The sequence below is a fragment of the Molossus molossus genome, unplaced genomic scaffold (genome assembly GCF_014108415.1).
Source record: "Molossus molossus isolate mMolMol1 unplaced genomic scaffold, mMolMol1.p scaffold_m16_p_7, whole genome shotgun sequence".
NCBI classification, from domain to species: domain Eukaryota; kingdom Metazoa; phylum Chordata; class Mammalia; order Chiroptera; family Molossidae; genus Molossus; species Molossus molossus.
The window spans coordinates 34111296-34138100 of NW_023425401.1; the positions used below are offsets into that span (position 1 = coordinate 34111296).

The 26805-nt window shown below is 41.9% G+C and overlaps 1 long non-coding RNA gene and 2 pseudogenes across 1 annotated transcript in view; 1 reads left to right on the forward strand and 2 right to left on the reverse strand.

Annotated features, from left to right (window-relative positions):
* LOC118620059 overlaps positions 1-26805 on the reverse strand; it is a 74224-nt gene that overhangs the window by 17928 nt on the left and 29491 nt on the right. The window lies entirely within an intron of this gene.
* On the forward strand, positions 17626-18262 carry LOC118620056 (annotated as a pseudogene).
* Positions 23659-25469, reverse strand: LOC118620053 (annotated as a pseudogene).

A 26805-nucleotide genomic window follows, 5' to 3' on the forward strand; every position in this document is an offset into this window, starting at 1 on the left:
TTGTGCAAGCATTACATGAGATGGAATAAAGGTAGTAGCTGATACTATGGTGGTAATCACTTTGCAATTTATAAATGTGTGAACATTACCACATAGAAATATCATTTAAAATGGAGTCAGGAGGCTAGAAGAGAAAACTCATGCACATGTCACTCAATGCACATAACTGACTCCAACAGGAAGAGATACTACATTACTCTCTCAGCAAGAGGAAGAAGAGATTCATCCTTGCCTACTAACAGCTCAGCGGACAGGAGACTGCCATAACTCTGCCAATGAAAAGTCACTACAAACTTTTAGTTTCCTTCCAGTGACCTCTTGGTTTAGAACAGCTCCTCCCGAGTCCATAGAAGTGCTCCTCTCCTATGTTTCTCTGGATTTGCATGTGGTTTGCCATTGGATCACATGTCCCAAACTGCAATTCCTTTTTGTTCCCAAATAAACCCATTTTGCTGGAGAAATACCTGACAGTCTCTTTGTTAAAGGTCAATAAATGTATCAACTCAACATGTTGTATACTTTAAACTTACACAATGTTATATGTCAATTATATCTGAACAAAGCTAGAGGGAAAAGAGAAATAGAAGACTCCCAGCACTTCATAAAGTTCCCTAGTGGTTTTTGTTGTTGTTGTTGTTGTTTTAAAATATGAGAATAGAGACAAAGCATAAAAATGTATGTTTACTTTAACATGTCATTACCATCAAGATCAAAAAGTCTAAGATCAATAGCTTCCCAGGAATTTCCTGAATTCACCTCCCCAAAAACAATAACCATCTCCCACCCAAAGTAATCAGTACCCTAATATTTAAAATAATCATTTATTTTCTTGCTTTTCTTTATGGTTTTACCACCTAGTTATGTGTCCCTAAATAAGGTAGTTTAGTTTTGCCTTTTTTGAAGTTTGTTTAAATGGAATCATACTTTGTCTTCTTTGGATTTTGCTTCTTATGCCCAACAATATTTTCTGAGACTCATCTATGTTGACATTTGTAATTAATAGTCCCTTTTAAGAGAAGGGCAGCAATATGGCTAGGATTCGGCACTGACTTAACATTTGTCAAGATATAAGTCTGAGTCGCACATGTACAAGAATGGGAAACAGCCTGGGAATGGAAGGTTGGTTTAATAGCCAAAAATAAATTAATGTAATATATCATATCAATAAAGGACAAACGCGCCCTGGCCAGTTTGGCTCAGCGGTTGGAGCGTCGGCCTGTGGTCCAGAGAGACCCGGGTTCGGTTCCCGCTAAGGGCACATACTTCGGTTGCAGTTTGTCCCCGGCCCTGGTTGGTCGTGCGGGTGGCAGCCACTCTATGTGTCCCTTCACGTCGATGTTTCTCACTCTCTCTCCCTTCCTCTCTCTCCCTCCCACTCTATCTGTACAAAAAATGGAAAAATATCCTTGGGTGAGGATAAAAAAATAAAAATAAATTTAAAAAATAAAGGACAAACGCTCACATAATCATCTCAATAGATGCAGAAAAAGTATTTCACAAAATCCAACACCTTTTCATGATTGAAAACAAAAACACACTAAAAAACTAAGAACAGAAGCGCATCTTTGAAAAACACACAGCAAATACCTAATACCTGATAGTGAAAGATTTCATGTTTTCCCCTGAGGTCAGGACAAGACCAGGATGTCTGCTATTGAAGTTTCTAGGTGAACTAATTTGGGATATGTCTTGGGGGGAAGAATGATAACAGTGGCTCCAGATTTGAAAGAAAGAAGTAAAACTATATTTATAGATGGCATGAGCTTGTATACAGAAAATCCTAAGAAACCCACTGAAAAAGCTACTAAAACTAATGAATGAGTTCAGCAAAGCTGCAGGGTACAAAAATCAATATACAAAACTCAATTGTGTTTCTATACCCTTATAGTGAACAATCCAAAATAAAATTAAGAAAACAATTCCATCTACTGTAGCATCAAAAAAAAAAAAAAAAAAATGCAATACTTAGAAAGAAATTTAACAAAGGAAGTACAAAATTTGTATTCTGGAAACCATAAAACATTGTTGGAAGAAATGAAAGAAAACATAAATAAATGGAAAGATGTCTCATGTTCATGAATTAGATACTATGGTTACACCCATGTTCATGGGTAGTACTCCCCAAACTGATTTACAGACTCAACTCAATTCCTATAAAAATCCCAAGTGGCTTCTTTGAAAAAATGTACAAACTGATTCTAAAATTCATAAGAAAACTCTAGGGACCCAGAATAACAACAACAAAAACAACTTGAAATAGAAGAACAAAATTAGAGGACTCACACTTGCCAATTTCAAAACTTACTACAAAGCTACAATAATGAAATGAGAACAGAGTTGGCTTAAAGATAGATATATATAGCCCTGGCCGGTTTGGCTCAGCGATTGGAGCGTCAGCCTGTGGACCAGAGGGTCCCGGGTTCAGTTCCCGTTGGGGGCTGCAGTTTGTTCCTGGCCCTGGGTGGGGTTGTGTGGGTAGCAGCCACTGGATGTGTCTCTTTCACATTGATGCTTCTCTCTCTCTCTCTTCCTCCCTCTCTCCCTCCCGCTCTATCTGAAGATAAATGCAAAAATGTCCTCAGGTAAGGATTTAAAAAAAAAAGATAGATCAATGAAATAGAATTCAGAGATCAGAAATAAAGCCTGTATTCACAGTCAATTAATTTTCAACAAAAGAATGAAGACAGTTTAGTGGGGAAATAATGATCTTCTCAACAAATGCAAAATAATGAGGTTGGACCTTTGTCTCGCAGCACATCAAAATTTTAATTCAAAATGGATCAAAGACCTAAATGTAAGAGCTGAAACTATAAAACTCTTTTTAAAAAGCCTAACATTTAATGACCTTAGATAAGGCAGTGGTTTCTTACATATGACACCAAAAACATAGGCAACAAAAGATAAAATTAATAGATTAAATTACATCAAAATAAAAACTTTTGTGCTGTAAACCTTACTACAAAAAAAATTAAAAGAAAACCCACAAAATAGGAAGAAACACCTGATAAGCTACCTAAAATATATGAGAACCCTTACAATTCAATAATTAAAAAAATAATAATAACTTAGTTTTTAAATGGGCAACAGATTTGAATAGACATTTCTCCAAAGGTATACAAAAGGCCAATAAGCACATGAAAAAATGTTCAGTATCATTAGCCATGATAAATAAAAATCAAAACCACAATGAGCTACCACTTTATACCCACTAGGTGGGCTATAATATAAAAGACAAAGAATAATTGGTAAGGATATGGAAAAATTGGAAGTCTCATACACCACTGATGGCAATGTTAAATAGTGTAGTCATTTTGGAAAAAAGAATGGTAGTTCCTCATAAAGTTAAACATAAGAGTTATCATGCAATTCAAAATGCCACTCCTAGGCATATACCAAGAGAAATGAAAACACATATTCACACAAAAACTTGTACAGGCATGTACATAGATAGCATCAGTATTCATAATAGCCAACAAGTGGAAACAACCCTAATGTCCATCAGTTAATGAATGGATAAATAAAATGTGATATATCCATACAATGGAATATTATTCAGCGATAAGGAATAAAGTACTGATTCTTGTACAACATAAATGACCTTTGAAAACATTCTAAATGAAAGAAGTTTGTCACAGAAGACCACAATACTGTATGATTACATTTATATTAAATGTCCAAAATAAGCAAATTTATAGAAGCAGAAAGTAAATTTGTGATCACCTAGGGCTGGGCAGGGTACAGGTTAGGGAGAAATAGGAAATAACTACTAATGGATACAAAGTTTTCGGGGGAGTGTTGGTTGCACACCTCTATGAATATAGTATTGAAAACTATTGAATTGTATACTTTAAATAGGTGAAGCATATGGATATGAATTATATCTCATTAAAGATGTTATTTTTTAAAAACACAATAAAATTAAGTTAAATTAAAGACTGCCCAGCCTTTGCCCTATAGTGAGCAAAATGGAGTAACTATCAACATACACTACTGTTGGATATATAAAAACTAGTTAATTCTTATATCAAGCCTTTATATAAAACCCAACAATTTTTGAATTATTCTCCTACAGCATCTTAACCTCAAATTGAATTCAGTATAATACAGTTCAGTATAACCAAAGCTTTGGACCATCCTCCGGGAGTTTTGGCAGACTAGAAGACTGAACAAGATGATGTGTTCAAGTTAGGGATGGGCTGACCTTTTGGACGGAGGTAACAGACAAGCTAAAGGGCAAAATGAAGTCTCAAACAGTTTCAGCCTCTGAATTGCAGCTGTAATCTACAAGCCAAACATAGTTTTTATATTCACTACCCACTGAAAAGATTGTTGGTCAACAGTAGTGATTGTGTGCCTACTACATGCCACACACTGTGACAGGGGCTGGAGACATAACCATGTGTAAGGCAAGTTCTCTATTTCTGAGAGGATCCCAGCTTGAAGGGAAACAAATGATTACAGTAAATAGATAAATGCCATAGCAGAGGTCCAGACTAAGTGTTGTAAAAGCAGAGAGGAGGGAACAACTGACTTGACATAGGTAAAGCTGAGACAGCTTCCTGTGAAGGTGACCTTCCAGCTGGGTCTTGGAGAATGAACCGAAAATGCCTGCAATGCCCTCTGGGCATTTTTGCCATGCATATAAAATTCTTGTTATGCTATGAAGCCAGTGTTTATATTCTACCCTTATCTAAAAACCAAACAGAATTAAATAAATACCAAAAAGACACCGAATATGCTATAAAGCTATTCAGAGGATAATAGATATGAGTATGTGGCTTACGACATTCATAGACATTCCTTATCCTGTATTTTTTATAAGAACACAGATAATTAAGAAAATAATCTATTGTTGACTAATTTATCTGCATATAGTTAAGATTTTTTTCTCTTTTGTTTTGCTCTATCAAATAACAGACTCATTTCTTTTCCTTTTTTTTCCAGACTCATTTCTATATGAAAGACTGAGCTAGACCATAAAATGATTTAATTATTGGAATAGAATTGACTCCAATGTGTGCTCTGTGCATTTCAACTTAAGGCCTGGAAGGGTTTAATTACTCCTGATTCAATTTTTTCTTTTTTTAATACTTTAGAAGGATTTTTTACAACTTCTCTTGATGATCTGTCTTTTGTCACCTATGGTCTTAGATTAAACAGCGTGTAGTTTTAATGTACAGTTACTCAGAAAAACAAACTGGCAGCCCAAAAGAATAGGATGGGATTTCTCAAAAGGCTGAGTTCCTCTGAAACAGGAGCTTATCAGCAAATGGCCAGTAAACCAGTTTTGACCCCCAAATATTTTACTCTATCTCTGAATGAGCAAAGTGCTTTTATCTCAGTATGATCTGTCAAGCAATTACAAAGACACCCTGCCATTTGATTTCCAGACTGACCATCTCCTGTTGTGACAAAATTGAATTTCTTTTGTCAATTTGGCGGAAAAGGAGCCAAAACCATGATAACAGGAAGAAAACTTTTATTTTAGAAAAAAATAAGAAGCTACCCTATCACAGAAGAGAGTTTTCTTTTCTTCCACCCTTGGACTTTATTGCTAACATCCTAGGAACAAACAAATGCCCTTTCTCACCTCCTATGCCTGGCTATACTCCAAATCAGCCAAACAGATTTCCTAATTCTTTTAAATTAAATGTTTCAATCTTCTCCCACCCCACTCTCCCGGAGAATTGGCTTTGGTGTGCTAAAAACAAACAACAAAAACCCTTACATATTGTTGAAGGGCAGGATGAACTTTGAAGGTATCCAGAGGTTCTTGGAAGTGTTTTCCAAATATAATTTTCCAACAAAATGGGAGCAGAACAGTCTTGGACTTAAATTAGTATTGAAAGTTTACAAGCCTTCTACTAGTGACATATAGTCATTTTTCACTGGAGGCCAACTGAGCTATTGGTTTTATATGAACAGTTTTTAGTGGGCATGATAGCAGATGTTATTTCTTTTCAAAACAAAGGTTAGTTGTATGTGACCGTCTAAGAATTGAACAGAGAATTGGGGTGGAGGCCCAATTAGGGATCAGCAAGCCTCTGCCTCCCTCCACTAGTTCTATCCCACCAGCCTCAGACACTAGCCAGCTCTAGTCTAACCCCTAATCCCAGGAGCCTTTGAAACCTGAGCCTCTCTCAGAGTAAATACAGATCAAGAAGTTAGTCCATCCTGGCCAAATTCTTCCAGAGAGACCAGAAGTAGACTCTTACTCTGAGTCCGTGGCTTTTTAGAGATGTAGTCAATCCATACCTTGATGATTGCTTTCAAAGAGGGCTTATCCCAGCTTCGATTCATTCCAAAGTCTGTGGAAAATTCATAAAGTCTTGTGGTGGGACCATACCTGAGAAGTGGTCAGTCCAGATCAGGTGTGCCCTTCCTGAATAGTTTCAGAGTCCTTCGGTCCGTCATTCACTTTTTTCAGCAGGATGACAGGTTAGGAGCCCTCCTCTTGCTCTCGTGGTGTGCTGGCCTTTCCCTGTTGTAGAATTCCCTACAAAAACAGTGATTGTGTTTGTTTACCTTCCCCACCAGGCTGTGAGCTCATGAAGTCGGGGACCATGTTGTTTGGATTAACCAGCATATCTCTTGAGCCCAGCACTTAGCCAGCTCAAAGGCACTCAATAGAACTGTGAATAACTGAATTAATGTATTTGATCATTGTTTTTTATTTGAAATGTTCTTATCAGTGGATGTATCACTTAGGTCCCAAGAAGAAACAGCACACTCAAAAGAGGATAATTCAGGGGCAGGTGATTTACAGAGAGATTATGTGCAAGTATAGGGCATAGAAAAACCACTAGTAAGATATAGCAACTTGGGATGTTATCACCTTTAGGCCAGAAGCAGCTACCAAACAGGAAGGATAGAGTCATATAGAATTGGCCACTTGAGAGGAGCAACGGCATTTGATTAAGACACCGTTAGCTCGAGGCTACTGTATCAGTCAGGGTTCAATCTGAGAAACAGAACTAGCAGGAAATGATCATTAAAAGATGAAGTGCATGGCTTATATGATTGTGGGGACTGGCAAGGCCAGGCCAACATCTGTGTGGCAAGCCATCAGGAAGGGCAGGAAGAACTCAGGCACAGGATCAAGCTCCTGTCCACAGACAGAATTTGTTCTTCTTCCCAGAAGCCTCAGTTCTACTGGGAAGGCCTTTCAGCTGACAGAGTCAGGCCCACTCAGGTTACCTAGGACAATCCCTTACATACAGGCCATTAATTGTGGACTTGAATCACATCTATGAATTCTTTCACAGCAATACCTGGATTCATGTTTGAGTGAATAACTGGGAACTATAGTTTAGCCAGGTTGATACATAAAACTGACCATATCAGCTGACTTGAAGGACGTGAACCAGGGAATGTACATCCTGACCTTACTCTCTAGGCATCTGCACTGACAGAAGCTACCAACGGAATCCTTACAGGTTACTGGATTCCACACATTGCCTGGGGCGTGAGGGAGGAAGACAGAACCCCACTCCAGACCACACTCTGTGGGTTGGAAGTGGGATTTCTCCAAAAGGTGAATCAAGATTCAGACTCAGAGAGAAGCTCCTTGAAGAGGAGAGGAGCCTCAAAATTAGGAAGGAAGATTCGAAACAGCGGGGTTTCTACTGAGGACTCCTGTGTAAAAAGTATGGTTTGTGTGTGTGTGCTTTTCCTTTGGGCTCTGGGGACAGACCCATATAGTGCGCAGTTCCACACACGGTTTCTTACGCCAGGAATCCCACTGCGCACACTTCTGCAGGGTCGTGTGGTGTGTTTGAGGATCGAGAGCCAGGGCAGTGCTGTGGCTGTCCCCACAGGGAAGTTGCAGCCTGTGGACGAGGGCCGCCTGGTCCTGGAGTCAGAACTCTGGCAGGTGGACTCCTCAGGTACTGCGGGGGAAACCCCCCGACAGTCTTTCCCAACTGCAGATGAGTAACCGGTCTCCTGGGTGATATCTACTTTTCACGGTAAAAAGTTCAGACTCTCAAGTTAAACTGTTAATGTGCAAATCCCTGCTTCACAATTTGCCGAGTGTATGAAATTTTAGACCTATAGAAAGAAAATTAGTATGGAGATTAAATGCATAAATGAAGATTTCAAAACAGTACCTGGCACACAGTAAGTGTCCAATGAAAGCTAGTGATTACTATTATCCTTCAAAGCAAACTGAGGTTTTCAGTTTTCTAAATGCAATAAATTTAAAGAGTTTTCTATGAATTTAGAGCAGTGGTCAGCAAACAAAGCCAAATCTAGTCTGTCACCTGTTTTTGTAAATAAAGTTTTATTGGAAGACAGTCATGCCCATTCATTTACATATTGTCTATGGCTACATTCACTCCACAGAGTTGAATAGTGGCCACAGAGATGGTATGACCTACAAAAATGAAAATATTTACTCTTTATAGAGAGAGAGTGCCAACCCCTGATTTAGAAAATAAAAGTGATAACTTGAAAGAGATTAAATGAAACTGCTCTATAGTCACAGGAACAAATACCCTATAAGTATAAGGTACACAATTTGATTGTTCCCAAGGAAATCTCATCACTCATTACTCACTATTAAGAAACCAGTGTGAAGGATGTTCTTTTTTCTCCATATCCCCCCAACCCCTCCTTTTTTTACTTTTGCCATGACTAAAAAGAGAAGCCCTAGCATAATAATTCAAATATGAATTTTTAAAATGAAGAGCCAGAAAATTCCCTTTCACTTGGTTCTGTGTGCACAACTTTGAGCACAGTCTGTTTAATGCAGATTAGCTCAATGGGTTAGAGAAGGGTGCTTCTGAAGCTACAGTGAAGACTTTGACCCTTAACTGGTTGCTGACATTTCGTTCTATACAATAACCTTGAATACAGACAAATGGCTGAGTCTGGTCAGCTCTTCCACCAAGGCATGAAGGTGATCATAAAGCTATGCCAAGTGGCACTTTGGTTCTCCAAGATTCATCATCACTATTGATACAGCCCTTCTAGAAATACACCCTTATATGGTGGTTCAGGAACACCCTATTTACCTGTGGTAGATGACTTGTTTTCATGGTTATGTACATTCAGAGAAACACAGGAGTTGACAAAATAGGGGCTTATCTGATTGGTGAGGTCAGATGGGAGATAGAAGAATTATTATACTACTTAAAACCCTCTCTACCAGCACTCTGCCTATCGTCTGTTGCAATGTTTCCCCGACCTTTTCTTACTTTACTAAACACAACATGCTCCTGACCTCGACGTGGCAAACCCGGCTTTGCTTTCTAAGTCCTAATTTAAACACGGCCACCCACTTCTGCTCTCCATCTTTCCTAGATTCTCCCCTTCATATCTTTATCCAAACCTGGTAACTGGACCCTGAATCTCTGTTACTTCCTTTGTTACTTGATTTAAGAGAGAGGGACGAGCCCCTCCACACACATAAAAGTCTTCCAATGAAAAGAGCCCATCAGTGCCAAAAGGATCAAACGTGGAGAAGGTCAAATACTAAGCATTGTATTTCCCCACTTTGTATTGTGGTAGTATCACATTTGTGATCAATCTGCAATAAAATCTTCACATGGATTACATGTATGGAAAGTAGGCATTGGGCGAAATGCTTTCTTTCTAAAACACAGTGTCCTGTCTCTTAGCTCAGCACACTTATTTTAAAGAGTTGGTATGCAATTAATGTATTTGGAACACGTGACTGATTAAAAATAGCAGCACTGTTAAGTTCTACCTTTGTTCTTTTGCCAGTTTTGAAGTTCCATGAGAGCAAAGGATTTAACGATCATAGTAACAAGATAAAACCAAAGCTTACGTATGTTTGCCTGCTTTGTTTCATTGAACATGTCCGAATCTGCATATGTAATCCAAATCACGAACTGCTACAGGCATGCATTCTCGGTTCCATAGATCATTTACAACATTTACATCACTTAAAGTTTTCTAATATATTTTACATATTAGCTTACTTTATTAGGCGCACTTGTTTTCAGTGGAACTGGACTTGACAATAACATAAAGCATAATTTAGAGGGTGACTCAATAAAAGAAATCTTTATTTTTCAAGCTTTCCATACCCTAAACCTTATGCTTCCGAAACTTCGTTTTGACTTTTATTCTCTAACAGTGGTTCTCAACTTTCCTAATGCCGCGACCCTTTAATACAGTTCCTCATGTGTGGTGACCCCCAACCAAAAAATTATTTCCGTTGCTACTTCATAACTGTAATTTTGCTACTGTTATGTCTTAGGCGACCCCTGTGAAAGGGTCGTTTGACCCCCAAAGGGGTCGCGACCCACAGGTTGAGAACCGCTGCGAACAAGTTTCTTTTCAAAAAAAGAGAAAAAAAATGTTTGCTCTGTTAAATTTTATTGCTTTGGGTTTTTTATTGTTTTGTTTTGGTCTGTTTTGTTTTGTACAGTCCTTAAAAGCCATTTCTGCCTTGCTGATTCATGAAACCAAATGTACCAAAATCTTTCTTTCCTTTGTTCTGCACTCCAAGAAAAATTGAATAACTGTATTAATGGATTCAATTAAACATTTGGGTGAGAGGACGTCACACTTTACCCAAATATGATTCCATTGTCTTTAGTCGGCTCTATGGCTTCTCTCTTGGACTGATGGAAAAATATTTTCCCTGTCTCCAATTCACTCTAGACTCCAACCTATTAGTTACTCTTTCTTCTCCAAATTCTCCCCCTTTGTTATCTTCCTTCAGGCTATAAATAGGCTTAAGGTTCTCTGATTCTAAAACTTTTAAAATAAATACATAGAAATAAAACAAAATGTAAATCCTGTTTCTTCTGTGCACTCTCCCAATTTATAATCCTCTCATTTTTAACTGACTCACTTCTTAAAATGGTAAACTATACAGATGATCTCTACTGACCTACTTCCAGTGAATTCTTCAAGTTTGACTTCTTCCTCACCACTCTGCGAACATGAGTTTGGTCTTTTTCCTCATTAATCCATCTATGGTATTTGACCTGGTTGAACACTCCCTAGTGTTGGGAGGATCCCTCCATTTTTTTCCTGGCTTCATGTTTTTATGTGAAGCAAGGCCACTAGGGTAACATTTTCTTTGCCTTGTACAGGGAAGGAGTGAATTTTCTGTTTTATGTGTTTGGGAGAAGGAGCAGAGTTTGCTTCCTCAATAATAAGAAATGGTTTATTTATTAATATTTTTCCTTTATTGATTTTAGAGGAAGGAAGAGAGAGAGAGAGAGATAGAAACATCAATGAGAGAGAACATCGACTGGCCGCCTCCTGCATGGCCCCCACTGGGGATTTGGCCCACAGCGTGGGCATGTGCCCTGACCAGGAATCAAACTGGCAACCTCTTGGTGCATGGGTTGATGCTTAACTACTGAGCCACACCAGCCAGGTGGGAATGGTTGAAATAAATCACGATCACAACACATGGCGGAATAGTGCCTGGCCGGCCTCTCCCTCGCATGAAAACGCATCTTCCTTGCTATCCTGCTGTACTGTGGTTCAGAAGCCCCCACTGATTGACAGAGTCAGACCTTCCAGTTCTGTTAGCAAACCTGCTTCGCTAACAGACCTGAAGGCACATCCTCTAACTTTTATTAGTAATAAAAGTGATTGTTTTGGTCTCCATTTGCCTCTCTCAGTTGGTGCCAAAGTCCGCGGGGTCGGTAGGTCTTCTCTCTTGGCCCCTCTCCCAACACTCCCAAACCCGCTCCTTCAGCCTCTTGAGCTTTCGTGTCTTTCTTCTCCCTTGGCACATACTGCAAATGCTATATTGTAGCACAAAATACAGGCATTTTGTGATGTTTTTCTAGCTACAGAAGTAATTCTTGTTATAGAAAAGGTTTTAAGTAAAAACGTACAAAGATAAATGTAAAAATTTATCAACTTAGAATCCAGAGATATCCTCCTTTAACATTTTGGAAGCTTTCCATCTTGTCTTCTGCCCCCCGCCCCACAAATATAATAAATAATAGATATAATTTTTTTCAACATTAGAATCAAACATTATTCACTCTTGTATCCTACTTTTTTTTAAAAAAAAAAATTATAGTGAACATTTTTTTCATATCATTCTTCTAAAATATGATTTTTGAAATCCTATCTTTTTAAAAAACTATTTTTTCTTTATTGATTTGAGAGAGAGAGAGAGAGAGAGAGAGAGAGAAACATTGATTGGCTGCATCCTGCATGTCCCACACTGGGAATTTGGTCCAAAACCTGGGCATATGCCCTGACCGGGAATCGAACCAGCAACCTCTTGGTACACGGGTTGACACTCAACCACCGAGCTACACTGGCCGGCCTAAAATATGATTTTTAGTGCCCACATAATATTCCACTATATGGATTTATGATTTATTTAAACAATGTCCTATTATTGAACAGTGTTCCTCTTTTTCACTGTTAAATATTCTAGCTATTATTTATTCATGTTTATCACATGCCAAGAACTATTTTGTATCTTTTTACAAAGGTTGCCTAATTATTTATCACAACAATGCAATGAAGAGGTGATGTTATCACCATTATACAGGGAAGGGAACTGAGGCTTGGAACTTGCTCAAGGCATACCGCTAACTGGCGGCAGATCCCTGGTCCACCTGACGCCAGTTGTCTGAATCACCTCTCTATCCCCGATCTCTAAACAGTGATGTGATCAACATTCCAGCACATAAATGATTATAATGTCAGTCTTTCAGAACACTTTTTGATCACACAAATCCATCCTTTTTCAATATAAAAATCATATGATCAGATAAGCACACATTTTAAAAAAAAATTCAGTCCTTATGTTCTTTAAAATAAAGATGAATTAAGAGCTAAATATTTTAAATATATAAAATCTGGAAGATATATGAGAAAATATATTTGTAAATTTCACATTAAATGGGGCACAAACTGCAGAAGCAATAAAGGAAAGGATAGACACATAAAACTGCAGAAAAAAAATTTAAACTCTAATAAAACACACCAATCAGTGGACACTGGGTGGCTTAGGCTGTCCAGAATCTAATTACCCTCCTTTAAGCAACAGCTGATTCCTATTTGGCCATTCGCCCCTCCCCCACTCTCAGTGTGGTTCCAGTGCCTGGATTCCCCCTCTGGGTTCCAGGAAGGTCAAGTCATCGGTGCACAGGTAATAAAAGCAACACACTACCTGACAGTGATTGTTTAAGAAATGAACAGAAAATTCGAGTCAGGAATAATCAAAGTCAAAATCAGTTGCTGGCTGTGTTTGACTTGTTGACGTGCATTGTCCTTCTTCCACTGGTCTTGGTGTTGGAACGATGTGAGCTGGGCACTGCGAAGTCAAAGCTGAGAGGGAAGCTGCCCCAGTTAAAGGCAAAATGCAAACTCCGTAAGACCCGAATCTGCGTCTGTTTGGTTCACTTACGGATGAACTTTTAGTTCCTACAACATTGCTTGGTAAATAGTAGGCACTTACGTATTTGTTGAATGAATGAACTGAGAGAGAAAGAAGCTAAGTCTTAGATGACAAAATGTAAACCCCGATTCCAGTTGTACTTGCCACTGGTCCATCCCTGGGCTTTTTAGATATATAAACCAATACATTTACATTTTTATTTAAACCAGTTTGAATAAACTTTTCTGTCATTTGAAACTTGCTACGTTGTGTATATTTGTTTCCCTAAAATGCATATGTTGAAATCCTGACACCCCAAGGTGATAATGTTAGTTAAGTGAGGTCTTAGGGAGGTGATTGGGCCAGGAGGGTGGAGCCCTCGGGAATGGGATTAGTGCTTTTATAAAAGAGATTTTGTTTATCATTGCCATTTTATACAACCAATATTAATTTTGATCTCCCCTTGTATTTACTCTTCCCATTTTTCTTTTTTGTTTCTTTCTGCAACTTCTCCATCTGTTATTATTACTTTTCTCTCTAGTGTAGGGCAGCTGGGGGCAAATTCTCTCAATTTTTATTTGTCTGAAAGTGATTTATTTCACTTTTATTATTTTTTTTTTTTCATTATTCTCACCCGAGAACATTTTTGCATTTATCTTCAGATAGAGCGGGAGGGAGAGAGGGGGAAAGAGAGAGAGAACCATCTATGTTAGAGAGACATATCTACTGGCCGCCACCCACACTGCCCCGTTGGGGCCAGGGACAAACTGCAACCAAGTACACGCCCTTAGAGGGAACCAAACCCGGGACTCTCTGGTCCACAGGCCGACGCTCCAACCCCTGAGCCAAACCGGCCAGGGCTATTTCACTTTTATTTTTAAAGGATATTTTCACTAGCATAGAATTTGAGATTAGTATTTTCTCCCCAACACTTTGAAGACATCGTTCCATATTTTTTTCTGTAAGCCACTCTTTCCGTTAAGAATTTTAATTTTTATTCTTTTAGAGGTAATACCTACTTTCCCCACCTCTGACTGCTAACATGTTTTTAATTGTTTTTCATTTTCAGCCGTTTTACTGAGACATACCCAGGTATAATTTTCTACGCATTTATCCTGCTGTCATTCTGAGAGCTTCTTGAATAACTTCCACTGGTTTTGAACATTTTCAACCATTTTTTCTTACTTATTGCTTCGCCCTGTTCTCTTCCTAGTCTCCTTCAGAAGTTAAGACATTTTCATTCTGCCTCCTACATTTCTTATTCCATTATGTTTCGATTCCATTCTTTTTACGCCACGTTCCATTTTGGACCCCTCTCCCCCACCTACCTTCTTATTCTTTATTATTTACTTCAACTGTGTGTAATCTGAGATTATTAATAAAAATTAATAATAAAATAATTGATTAATTAAAAGAGATCCCACAGAGCTCCCTAGCCCCTTCAGCTCACATGGAGTACCCCCACACAGGATACAACCAAGACGTCTGGGACCCAGGCAACAGCCCTCACCTGACCTCGCTGGCACCCTGATCTCAGACGTCAGCCTTCAGAACAGTGAGAAATGGATCCTGTTGTATAAGCACTCAGTCTATGGTGTTTGCTACAGCAGCCCAGACAGACCGAGACAGAAAATTGGTACCGAGAGTGGATTTGCTGATGTAACAAATACCTAAAAATGCGAAAGCGGCTTTGGGACTGGACAGGGTGGAGGCTGGAAGAGCTTTGACGTGCACACTAGAAGAAGCCTGCATTGCTCGGTGGGACCAGAGGGGCCGTTCTGGTGAGAGCTTAGCGGAGGGGAGCTGTAGCGAAAGCCTCCGTCATCTTCTAGAATACCCGAGTGGTTGTGAATAGAAGGTTGGCAGAAATGTGGATGATGCGGGTCCTTCTGTTGAGGTCTCAGGTGGAAATGAGGAACATGGTTTTGGAAACTGGGGGAAAGACCGTCCTTGTAATAAAGTGGCAAAGAGCTTCATGGAACTGTGTTGCTGTCCTAGTGTGTTGTGGGAGGTCGAATTGGTAAGCCATGAAAAATGGGCATTTGGCTTTGAAGAAATTTCTTTTTTTTTTTTTTTTTTTATCCTCACCCGAGGACATTTTTCCATTTTTTGTTCAGATAGAGTGGGAGGGAGAGAGAGGAAGAGAGAGAGAGAGAAACATCGATGTGAAAGGGACACATCAAGTGGCTGCCACCCACACGACCAACCAGGGCCGAGGACAAACTGCAACCGAGGTACGTGCCCTTAGCGGGAACTGAACCCGGGTCTCTCTGGACCGCAGGTGGACGCTCTGACCGCTGAGCCAAACTGGCCAGGGTGGCTTTGAAGAAATTTCTAAGCAACGTGTTGAAGCAGAGGCCTGATTTCTCCTGATTGCTTATAGTAAAATTCGGAAAGAGAGGAATGATTTAAAGTTAGAACTGTTAATCAAACAGAAAGCAGAATTTGGAGAATTCCCATCCTAGCCATTCTGAAAGAAATAAGAAAGCTTGTTTGGGCGAGAGCACAGAGTGTGGCCAAATTTGTCGAGATTGATGTGGACTGACCATCTCAACAGAACACAGGAACAGTGCTCAAGATAATGGAGAGATGGGTTGGCCATCTAACCAAGAAGCCAGGACCTATCGTTCAAGACAATAGCAAAATGCCTTGAAGGCATTTCGCAGTGGCCCTACCATCACAGGTTCAGAGTTCAAGGACCTGGGAAGCAGATGAGTTTTAAAAGAGGGTCTTTGGGCTGCCTCCCATTGCAGGCTTTGCTCCCAAATGCCCGCACTGCACTCCTCAGCCCCCAGGTGCTGTGGAAGGGGGCCAAGGTCGTTGTCCCTCTGGAGAGCACAGGCAGTAAACCTTGGTGGAAACCCTACAGACTGAGTGCCTGGGCCCTGAGGGCATGGCTATCTCCACTTCCATTTGGAAAGATGAGCCTCCCAGAACTGCAAATTCAGAAGGGAGAGGGGCCACTGCGGAGAGTCCCCATTAAGACAATGACCAAAGGAGCTATAAAGGCAGAGCTACTCGGAGATCCGGGACTCCAGTATGTGAGAGCTTGCTGCCTGGGCTGTACCCAGCAAAGCTGTGGGGGTAGTGTCACCAGCCTTGGGACCCAACTCCCACCCCAGTGTGTCCAGCAGGTGGTATCTCTGCCCCAGCGGGTCTTAAGGTTTTGAACTTGCTTTGAAAATATTACTCCTTTCTTCTTTTCTGTTTCTCCCTGTGGAATAGGAATGTTTATCCCATGCCTGTCCCTCCACTGTATTTTGGAAGCATGTAATTTGTTTAGTTTCATAGGTTCACAACTGGAGAACAATTTGCCTAAGGATGAATGCCTCACCCATATCCGATTTAGATGAGACTTTGGACTTGGACTTTTGAGTTGATGCTGAAGTAAGTTAAGACTTTTGGGGTTGTTGGGATGGAATGAATGTATTCTGCATTTAAGAAGACATGATTTGGGGGGGCCAGGGTTGGAATGCTGTGATCTGCTTGTTTGCTCCCCCTCCCAGATTCATATGTGGAAATCCTGACCCTTCAAATAATAGTATTAGGAGTTTGAGCCTTTGAGGTGTGATCAGGTCATGAAGTCAGAGCCCTCATGAATGTGATTAATGTCCTCACAAAAGAGGATCCAGAGAGATCCTGTGCTCCTTCCTCCACATAGGACACAGTGCAAAGGTGTCAGGAATGAACCAGGAAGAGGACCTTGACCTGACCATGCTGGCACCTTGACCTTGGACTTTCCAGCTTCCAGAACCGTAAAAAATCTATTTCTGTTGTTTATAAGCACCCCGGTCTGTATTATTTTGTTACAACAGCTGAACGAACTAAAACACAACTAAGAGTCTTAATAGATACAACCAAGTTCAAAGTTAAATAACAAACAGAAAATACTTGCTGTATCCATAATAGACAAAAGAACATAGAGTACTTCTTCAAATTAATTAAAACAACTATCTAGCCCTGGCCGGTTTGGCTCAGCGGTTGGAGCGTCCACCTGCGGTCCAGAGAGACCCGGGTTCGGTTCCCGCTAAGGGCATGTACCTCGGTTGCGGTTTGTCCCCGGCCCTGGTTGGTCGTGTGGGTGGCAGCCACTCGATGTGTCCCTTCACATCGATGTTTCCCTCTCTCTCTCTTCTTCTCTCTCCCTCCCACTCTATCTGTACAAAAAATGGAAAAATTTTTTGTCTGTAGTAGCCCCAAATCCGGAATGGTCAAATGAATTATGGTAGACTTCTATGTAGCATTTAAAAAGACTGAAGTACTCTTTTCCGGTTTTGGGGGAACGAGGAATCATGAGCAGTAAAGTCTCCCGTGACACCCTGTACGAGGCAGTGTGGGAAGTCCTGCCCGGGAACCAGCGCAAGCGCAAGAAGTTTTTGGAGACGGTGGAGCTGCAGATCAGCTAGAAGAACCATGACCCTCAGAAGGACAAGCACTTCTCGGGCACCATCAGGTTAAGTCCACTCCCCGCCCCAAGTTCTTCGTGTGTGCTCTGGGGGACCAGCAGCACTGTGACGAGGCCAAGGCGGTGGACATCGAGGTGCTGAGGAAACTCAACAAGAATAAGAAACTGATCAAGAAGCTGGCCAAGAAGTATGATGCCTTTTTGGCTTCAGAGACTCTGATCAAGCAGATCCCACAAATCCTGGGCCCAGGCCTGAATGAGGCTAGCAAGTTCCCTTCCTTGTTGACCCACAATGAGAACATGGTGGCCAATGTCCATGAAGTGCAATCCACAATCAAGTTCCAGATGAAGAAGGTTCGTGTCTGGCCTTGGCTGTTGGCCACGTGAAGATGACAGACGATGAGCTTGTGTACAACATCCACTTAGCTGTCAATTTCCTGGTGTCATTGCTCAAAAAGAACTGGCAGAATGTCCGGGCTTTGTACATCAAGAGCACCACGGGCAAGTCCCAGCATCTGTACTAGGGCACAACTTAATAAACCACACTGCTATAATTTAAAATAATAATAATAAAAAATAGGACTTCCGGTCAAGATGGCGGCGTAGGTAAACGCGGTATCGCGTCCTCCCACAACCACATCAAAGTTACAACTAAACTACAGAACAACCATCATTCAAAATTGCCTGAAATCAAGCTGAATGGAAGTCCTACAACTACGGAATTAAAGCAGCAGCCACATCCAGACTGGTAGGAGGGGCGGCGGCGCGAGGGGTGGCGGCGGCGGCGCGGCGGGCTGGTCCCACACCCAAGTGTGGCGGATAAAAATCAGGAGGCTCCCACGGCTGGGAAGGTCCTTCCTGAGGACTGAAGGGTCCCCGTCCCACACCAGGTGCCCCGCTCAGGGTTCCAGTGCCAGGAAGAGAAGTCCCCATGACTTCTGGCTGGAAAAACCAGCAGAAACTGAGGCTCAGGGAAGCTGACCTGGCTGGAGCCACAGGCAGCTCCCTAAAGGGCCCGCGCACGGACTTATCGGACTCTCTCCCTCTAAGCTCGGAGGGGAGGCAGCTTGAGGGGCACCAGAGACATACAGGGAAGAACTGAGCTGTTTGGCACTGGAGCGAGGACTGGAGAGGGGGCTTTCTCGGGGACAAACGTGCTGTAAGAGGCCTTTGTTCCTTTGGTGAGCCCTTCCCGGGGCGGCAGACAGTCGCCATATCTGGGACTCCAGCAACCTGGCTCACACTGGTAGCCCCGCCCTGCTGACTCCCTGAGGCCCTGCCCCGCCCCACCCAACTTTCAGGCCCACCCAACTTTCAGGCCCACCCAACTTTCAGTCCCACCCAAGCTGTTGCCACTTGTTTAACCATAGGATTGGCCTGTCTTGGATCCTGCTTCAGGTTTTTCCTAAATTCTTTCAAACGAGCAGCATCTGGTCTCAGCTAGCCCCATAACTCTCGTTAAGTAATACACTGAAACAAACACAGGGAGGCAGCCAAAATGAGGAGACAAAGAAACAGGTCCCAAATGAAAGAACAGAACAAAACCCTAGGAAAAGAACTAAGCGAAATGGAGATAAGCAACCTAACAGATGCTGAGTTCAAAATACTGCTTATAAGAATGCTCAATGAACTTAGTGAGAACCTCAGTAAACTTAGTGAGGGCCTCAAGAGCATAAAAAAGGACCAGTTAGAAATCATGGATGCACAGTCAGAATTGAAGGAGGCATTAACTGAAATAAAGAATAATTTACACAGCTTCAATAATAGAGAACGTAAATCCAAGGAGCAAACCATCAATTTGGAATATAAGGAAGCAAAAAATGCCCAATCAGAACAGCAAAAAGAAAAAAGAATCCAAAAAAATGAGGATAGTGTAAGGAGCCTCTGGGACAACTTCAAACATTCGCATCTTGGGGGTGCCAGAAGGAGAAGAGCGAGAACAAGAAATCGAAAACCTGTTTGAAACAATAATGGCAGAAAACTTTCCTAACTTGATGAAGGAAACAGACATACAAGTCCAGGAAGCACAGAGAGTCCCAAACAAGATGAACCCCAAGAGGCCCACACCAAGACACATCATCATCAAAATGCAACAGGTTCAAGACAAAGAGAGAATCTTAAAAGCAGCTAGAGAAAGGCAGCTAGTTACCTACAAGGGAGTTCCCATAAGGCTGTCAGCTGATTTCTCAAAAGAAACTTTGCAGGCCAGAAGGGAGTGGCAAGAAATATTCACGGTGATGAAAAGCAAGAACCTACAACCAAGATTACTCTAACCTGCAAAGCTGTCATTTGGAATCGATGGACATATAAAGACTTTCCCAGACAAGAAAAAGTTAAAGGAGTTCATCACCACCAAACCGTTATTATATGAAATGATGAAGGGTCTTTTTGAAGAAAAAGATAAAATATATGAACAAACAAAATGGCAATGAATACATATCTATCAACAATGGAATCTACAAACAAAATGAACAGGTAGAACAGAAACATTCTCATAGATACAGAGAACATTTTGTTGGTTGCCAGTTGGGAGTGGGGTTGGGGGAATGGGTGAAAAAGGTGAAGAGATTAAGAAGTATAAATTCATTGCTAGACTGACAAACCTCAAAGGGAAAGGGGTTGGGGGGGTGGGAAGAAATAAACCAAAGAACTTATATGCATAACCAATGGACACAGACAATAGTGTGGGAAAAGGCAGGAGCGGGGCAGGAGTGGGGAGGAGGGGGTCAATGGGGGAAAAATGTGGAACATCTGTAATACATTGTACATTCAACAATAAAGATTAAAAATAATAATAATAATAATAAATAAAAAGACTGAAGTAGGTCTTTAAATATTAACTTGAAAAGATCCCCGAATATATATTTAAAATAAAACCAGATAATTACAAAACAGTATGTATACGTAGAATTATCCTATCTATATAATAAAAAACTATTTATATTGGTAAATATATGCACCTGTATGAAAAAATGATCACAGCATATACACATCAACTCTCAATAGAGTTGATGAACATTTATTAACATCAAGAGATGGGCTAAGGGGGACATTAACTTCTTACCCTGAACTCTTAGAGAAAACCTCCGCTAGTATATTTCTGTTCTTCAAGACCTTTCTAAGCATGTATCACCCCAATATCACCAGGCTTCACAGTACCATGGCTTCTGTTAGCTTGTTAGGACCATGTGAAAAATGTGAGAATGTGGGAAGGAGTTGCCCTCGCGCCGCCCTTTGCCCCAGGGTCCACCCGCACCGCCGGGGTCACTCATCTTTGCCGTGTCCCACTCCAGCCTCAGCAGCCCACAACACAGTCGTGGCTTCACGCTGGAACCGGAGGCTCCTGCTTCCCTCAGGCCACTCTCCACTCCATCGTTGCCTCTTCAACTAATTTATTTTTTAATCCTCACCTGAGGACATTTTTCCTTTTTTTTTTTGTTCAGATAGAGTGTGAGGGAGGGAGAGGAAGAGAGAGAGAGAGAAACATCGATGTGAAAGGGACACATCGAGTGGCTGCCACCCACACGACCAACCAGGGTCAGGACAAACTGCAACCGAGGTACATGCCCTTCGTGGGAACTGAACCCGGGTCTCTCTGGACCACAAGCTGATGCTCTAACCACTAAGTAAAACTGGCCAGGGTGCCTCTTCAACAAGTTTTAAGATCCATACTCTTCCTTCCTCCAAAAGTGGACAGAAATAGGGCTCTTCCTGGGTTGGGCTCTCTAAGGTGGTTCCCATAACAGGGGCTTGGTGCTAAGGTGTTACAGCTCTTTTTTAGCTTTATACATATACATCTTTTCTCCTACCAGGGTGCATTTCCATAGAGAGGATAGCTAAATGTTCACTTTCTTTCTTTCTTTTTCTGTGGTACGTGCCCCTAGCGGGAACCGAATCCGGGACTCTCTGGTCCACAGGTCAACACTCAACCGCTGAGCCAAAGTGGCCACGGCTAGGTGTTCACTTTCAAATAAAAGCCACTAAAGAAAATTACTTACAGAGAAATTTACTATGCAGCTATTCATGCACAGGTAAGAAATGATTTTTAAGCAAAGGTGTTTCACTGTAGCATTGTTTGTAACAGCCAAAAATGAGAAACAACCCAAACGTCCATCAAAAGAAACTGGTTAAATAAATGATATATCTATACCATAAAACATCAGACAACTGTGAAAAAAGAATGAGGAAGTCTTCTTTATACCAATTGAGAAAGAAACCCAAGATAAAAAACAAACAAAAAAGCAAGTGCAGAATGGTATGTAAAATATGCTACCTTTGTAAACAAATGAAGGTAAATAAAAATCTGTATTTGTTTTTGCTTGTGTATGAAAAAAAAAACGATGGAAATTTACAAAAGAAATTAAGGATAGTGTTACCAGTGGGAGGGACTGGGTGAGAATTTGTCAGATGAAGGACAAGGATGGTAGGAAAACTTTTTATTGAATATCATTTTATATTATTTGGTTTTTAAACCATATTTATGTTATACATATTCAGATCTTCGGATTTTCTTCTTTTAAGATTAAGTCTGTCCCATGGTGTCATGCAGGTAAAATCCTTGCAAGTTAACTCCCTGGCCCCATGGAGTTTTCCCCACCCCCTGGGCGTTTTCTCTGGAGATTTGTACGTTTCTCTGGAGATCAGTCAGTGTAAATGGGTATGGGACAGACAGAGCACATGCCTTTCTCCCTGATCTCCCCTTGCCCAGAATAACCTGTTTTACACACCTACAAAGACACACACAAACATAACAAATGTATCATGCTTACATAAACATTCCTTCGGTTACAAATACCTGAAATTCAACTCAAATTATTGTAATCATACTGAGATTTCCCATGAACACCAAGAGCAATAAGGCACTTCATAAAATTCCTAACTTCTAGGGTTGATGGAAAGATAAAATAAATTAATGCACATAAAAATACTTAGGCATCTACTTCATAGTAAATAGAAAATAAACATTAGTTATTATCATTTGTGGATGTTTTAAAACATAATATTTGTTTCTGTACCACGTGTCTGAATACTATTTATAAATGTGCACAATCTACTATACAAATTACGAAATAAGTCTTAGGTGTTTTTTTGTTTTGTTTTGTTTTATCCTCACCCGAGGACATTTTTGCATTTATCTTCAGATAGAGCAGGAGGGAGAGAGGGGGGAAGAGAGAGAAACATTAATGCAAGAGAGACACATCAACTGGTTGCCACCCACACAACCCCAACCTGGGCCAGGGACAAACCGCAACCGAGGCACGTGCCCTTAGCGGGAACCGAACCCGGGACTCTCTGGTCGGCGGGCCAACACTCTAACCGCTGAGCCAAACCGGCCAGGGCAGTCTCAGGTGTTTTTGTTTTGTTTTTTCCCAGAGTTGGCTGACGTTCATTTAGAAATAGCTTTTGGCTATCACCATTCAGGTTTAAGGCACATTCTTAACTACAAGAAGCCCTGTCACTAGCAGGGAGCTGGCCTTGTTTTCATGCTTTTACAGGGAAGAAGGAACAGATGACTTTCTGGCCCTTTTTTTTCTTTTCTAAAAAGTCGTGAATCTGGCAATAACAAAGCTCATGACACATTCTCATCAGATTCAAAGATTACTCTTAAAGGTATTCTCTTTTACGCCCCGGTGAGGACGTGGCGTTCCCCCACCTGACCTCTCTCACCAGAAATGTGCATGGCAGCAGAGACTTGTATGCACCTGTCTGGCAATGACTATAGAAAAATGTCTCCAAATAAATATTAAAATTACGTGACTAAAACGAATCTGAGTGTCTCAGCTACAAGCAAAGGTGCATGAGTTAGAAAACAAAGCATCTACTTAAGCAGCAAGAGGCTGCGAGGGGCGGGAAGGAAAGGCATCGTGAGAGAGTTCCAGACCAACCCAGGCCCTTCAGGAGGAGCACAACGTACCATCAGGACGGGCGAGTGGAGGACAGCAGGGCCAAGGCTCTGTGGATTGTCAGCACTGGGATACCTGGGGGGTTATTTTGTGGATTTGACAGAACAAGACAGACATTCTTTTGGCCTTTTCCTGGCACCACCATTGCTGGCAGGTGGACAGAAATGAGTCACCAGTCATGGTTCAGTCATTGCCACCACAGATCTTCAGCAGAATCTTCCAGTAGTCCCCCAGGGTGTCTTCCGTGATGTCGTCGTACAACTTGCCGCACCGCCGCTTACACTCCATTCTGAGGTCCAGGAGATCCATCTCACTGAGAGACACCATGATGCCAGTCAGGGTCCGGTCCTTTGCTCCTGCTCCCTCGTGGCCTCGTTGAGCTTTTCGGCAAAGAAGGCAGGGGTATTCTTGAGACATTTCACCACAGCCAGCACGCCCTGCTTCAGGTCCCCGGACACCTCCCAGCAGATGCTCTTCTTAATGTCTCGACCTGTCGTTCGCTGATACTCATTGGAAACTGCCACCAGGTGGGCCCGGCTCCAGGAGCCCAGGATTGCCATGAACTTGGACTCTTCTGTTCCCAGGCAGTTCTCCCCAGCTGGGTGCAGCTCCTGGACATCTCTCTGGAGCAAGCAATATGTCCACATTTTTGCTTTCACCCGGTTTCCCTGAGAGAGAGATGAGGAGCCCTGATGTGTTGCTTCGAATGATCTCCTCCAGGGTCTTTTTGATTCTCTTTGGTAGCCGGGGCCCAGCTCCCAGATGTGCTTGTTGCTGCAGGAGGCAAGGATGGCCATCAGGCAGGCTTCATCAGCGCCAGCCCCCTGGATGGCTTCCTGTATCTCACGAACATCAAAGAGGATTGGGGTCTTCATCATAGCCAAGATGGTCTCAAAGTTTCCTGACAGTTCAGATTTCAGATCTTTGATCAAATCCTTCCTGTAAGCTGTCTTGAAGGGCAGGAGGATCTGCTTCTGCTGCTGCTGCTTGTTGGAGCGACTCCCCAGACAGTTGATCATGGTCTGCTTGTCAGTCCCAAAGCCTTTCATAGCCCTTCGCAGGACCTCGGCCTCTCCTGAGAGGTCAAAGCCAGGAGCATCTGTGACCGTGCCTCGCTTTCCAACTGGATTGTTAGCACAGCAGGAGTGACAGTCCTGGATCCTTGGTATCCTGGGTAACAGCTGCTGCTGCTGTTACTGCTGCCTAGGAAGTGGCATTGGCCCAGGGTAGGTCTTTGGCAGCTGCCCAGAGTAGGCTCCTGGGGACTGCTGTCCAGGAGGTGTCATGGGCTGGCCTGGCACAGGACCCCTGGGTATGGCGGGTATGAAGGCATATCAGATGGCAGGTTTCCTCCAGGGGCCAGTACATCCCATACACAGAAACAGGCTGCTGGGTGTAAGGGGGCTGCCCCAAACCCCCAGGGGGATAGGAGAGTAACAGCCCCTGGGGCCCCAGTGTATAGGTTTGGCACATTGGCTCCTCCAAACGTTGGGACTTGTTGGCCGCTGTTCCCAAAGGGGTAGTCCTGGTTGAAGTGCCCTGTGTATGTAGTTGGCCATGTTATCCAGCCCAATAGGGGGCATGTTGGGTGGGGAATAGCCAGCATCTCCCCAGGCACACCACCTGGTACAGCTGAGGGGGCCACCTGCGGGCAGGGGTATCATGGGCAGCTCATGGTCAGATCTGGCCACTGTCCACCAGGGTAAGGAGCCTCGAGGGGCTAAAGGGGACATGAGCAGCAGCAGCTCACCCCGTGGGTGGCCCCGGGTGTGGGGCTTTGGGTCGGTCTGGAGCTCTGTCCCACAGTAAGCCTTAGATTTTAAGGTTCGTCTTTTATTTACACACAAAAATCTGTTTAGGGGAAGAGAAAAATAAAAAGTTCACAATGAATTTTGAACTCAGCCTTTTTAAATGGTTAAAGAAACATGAACTTCCAAGCATAATTGAGACCAAGAGTCTAAAAATGCCAAACGAGAGAAAATAGAGGATTCTAAATGGTGCTTGAGAAACACTCATTCAATATTGCAAATACTTATACAGGGGACGAGATTAATGATTTGATTGGGCAGCAGTTATTGTTAAGGGAAAATAAAGTGGAAGAAACTGAAATATTTAGGTACCGATCACGCAGTGATGAAAGCCAGCTGTGGGAAGAGAGTCTGTAAGGGCAAGTTTCTGTCACAAAGGAAATAGCTGTACATTGTCAAGGAGGGAATCGATGAGATGGAAAGCCAGGAAACCCGCCACAATAAGATGCCATATTCACGAAAACTTTATTCACATATAAACTCAACATTTTCTTCTTACTGTGCCATGGTAGGAAGTTTTGCTTCATCACTCTTATCATTGAGCATGGAACGTTTGGGGCTGTTTTAATATTTGTATTTTAAAACACCTCCTGGGATCCCAAGAATGTATTGAGGTATGTCTATCATTCCACAGACTGCATTTATTAGCTGAGACTGGGATGCCGGGGATGTCTATGGCAATTTTCAGAAGACAATACTTCAGTGCTACAAGCTGAATGTCTAGACTCATACACATTTGTGACAACAAATAAATGACTGAATTATTCCTAGCATATACGGGGTGGGCAAAAGTAGGTTTACATTTGTGAGTACGTGAAATAGAGTTTATTCTTGTATTAATGAGTGTATTATTTATTTGTATTTAACTGTAAACCTATTTTTGCCCACCCTTTTATTTAAATATTGAACATTATTTATATACTGTCAGACAGATCTGCTGGCATCACCTTTCTTGTAATAAATATAATAATGGTGATGGCTGATGACAGCCACGGGCTATTATTACCCAAACTCTTCTGGTTTTTTTAAACTGAATTTATTGGGGTGACACTGGTTCACAAAACCATATAGGTTTCGGGTGTACAACTCAATAAAACATCATCTGCAACTGCATTGTGGGCCCATCAGCCCAAGCAGCTTCGCTTTCCACCCCACTTCCCCTCTTTGTCGCCTCACCAGCCTCCCACCCCCTTCACCTCTGCCTGTCAACACACTGTTGTCCGTGTCTGTGTTATGCATGGTTTTTGGTTAATCCCGTCACCTTCTTTCATCCAGTGCCCCAGCTCCCCACCTGTCACAGCTGTCAGTCTGTTCCACGTATCCACGCCTGTTTCTATTTTGTTCATCTTGTTCATC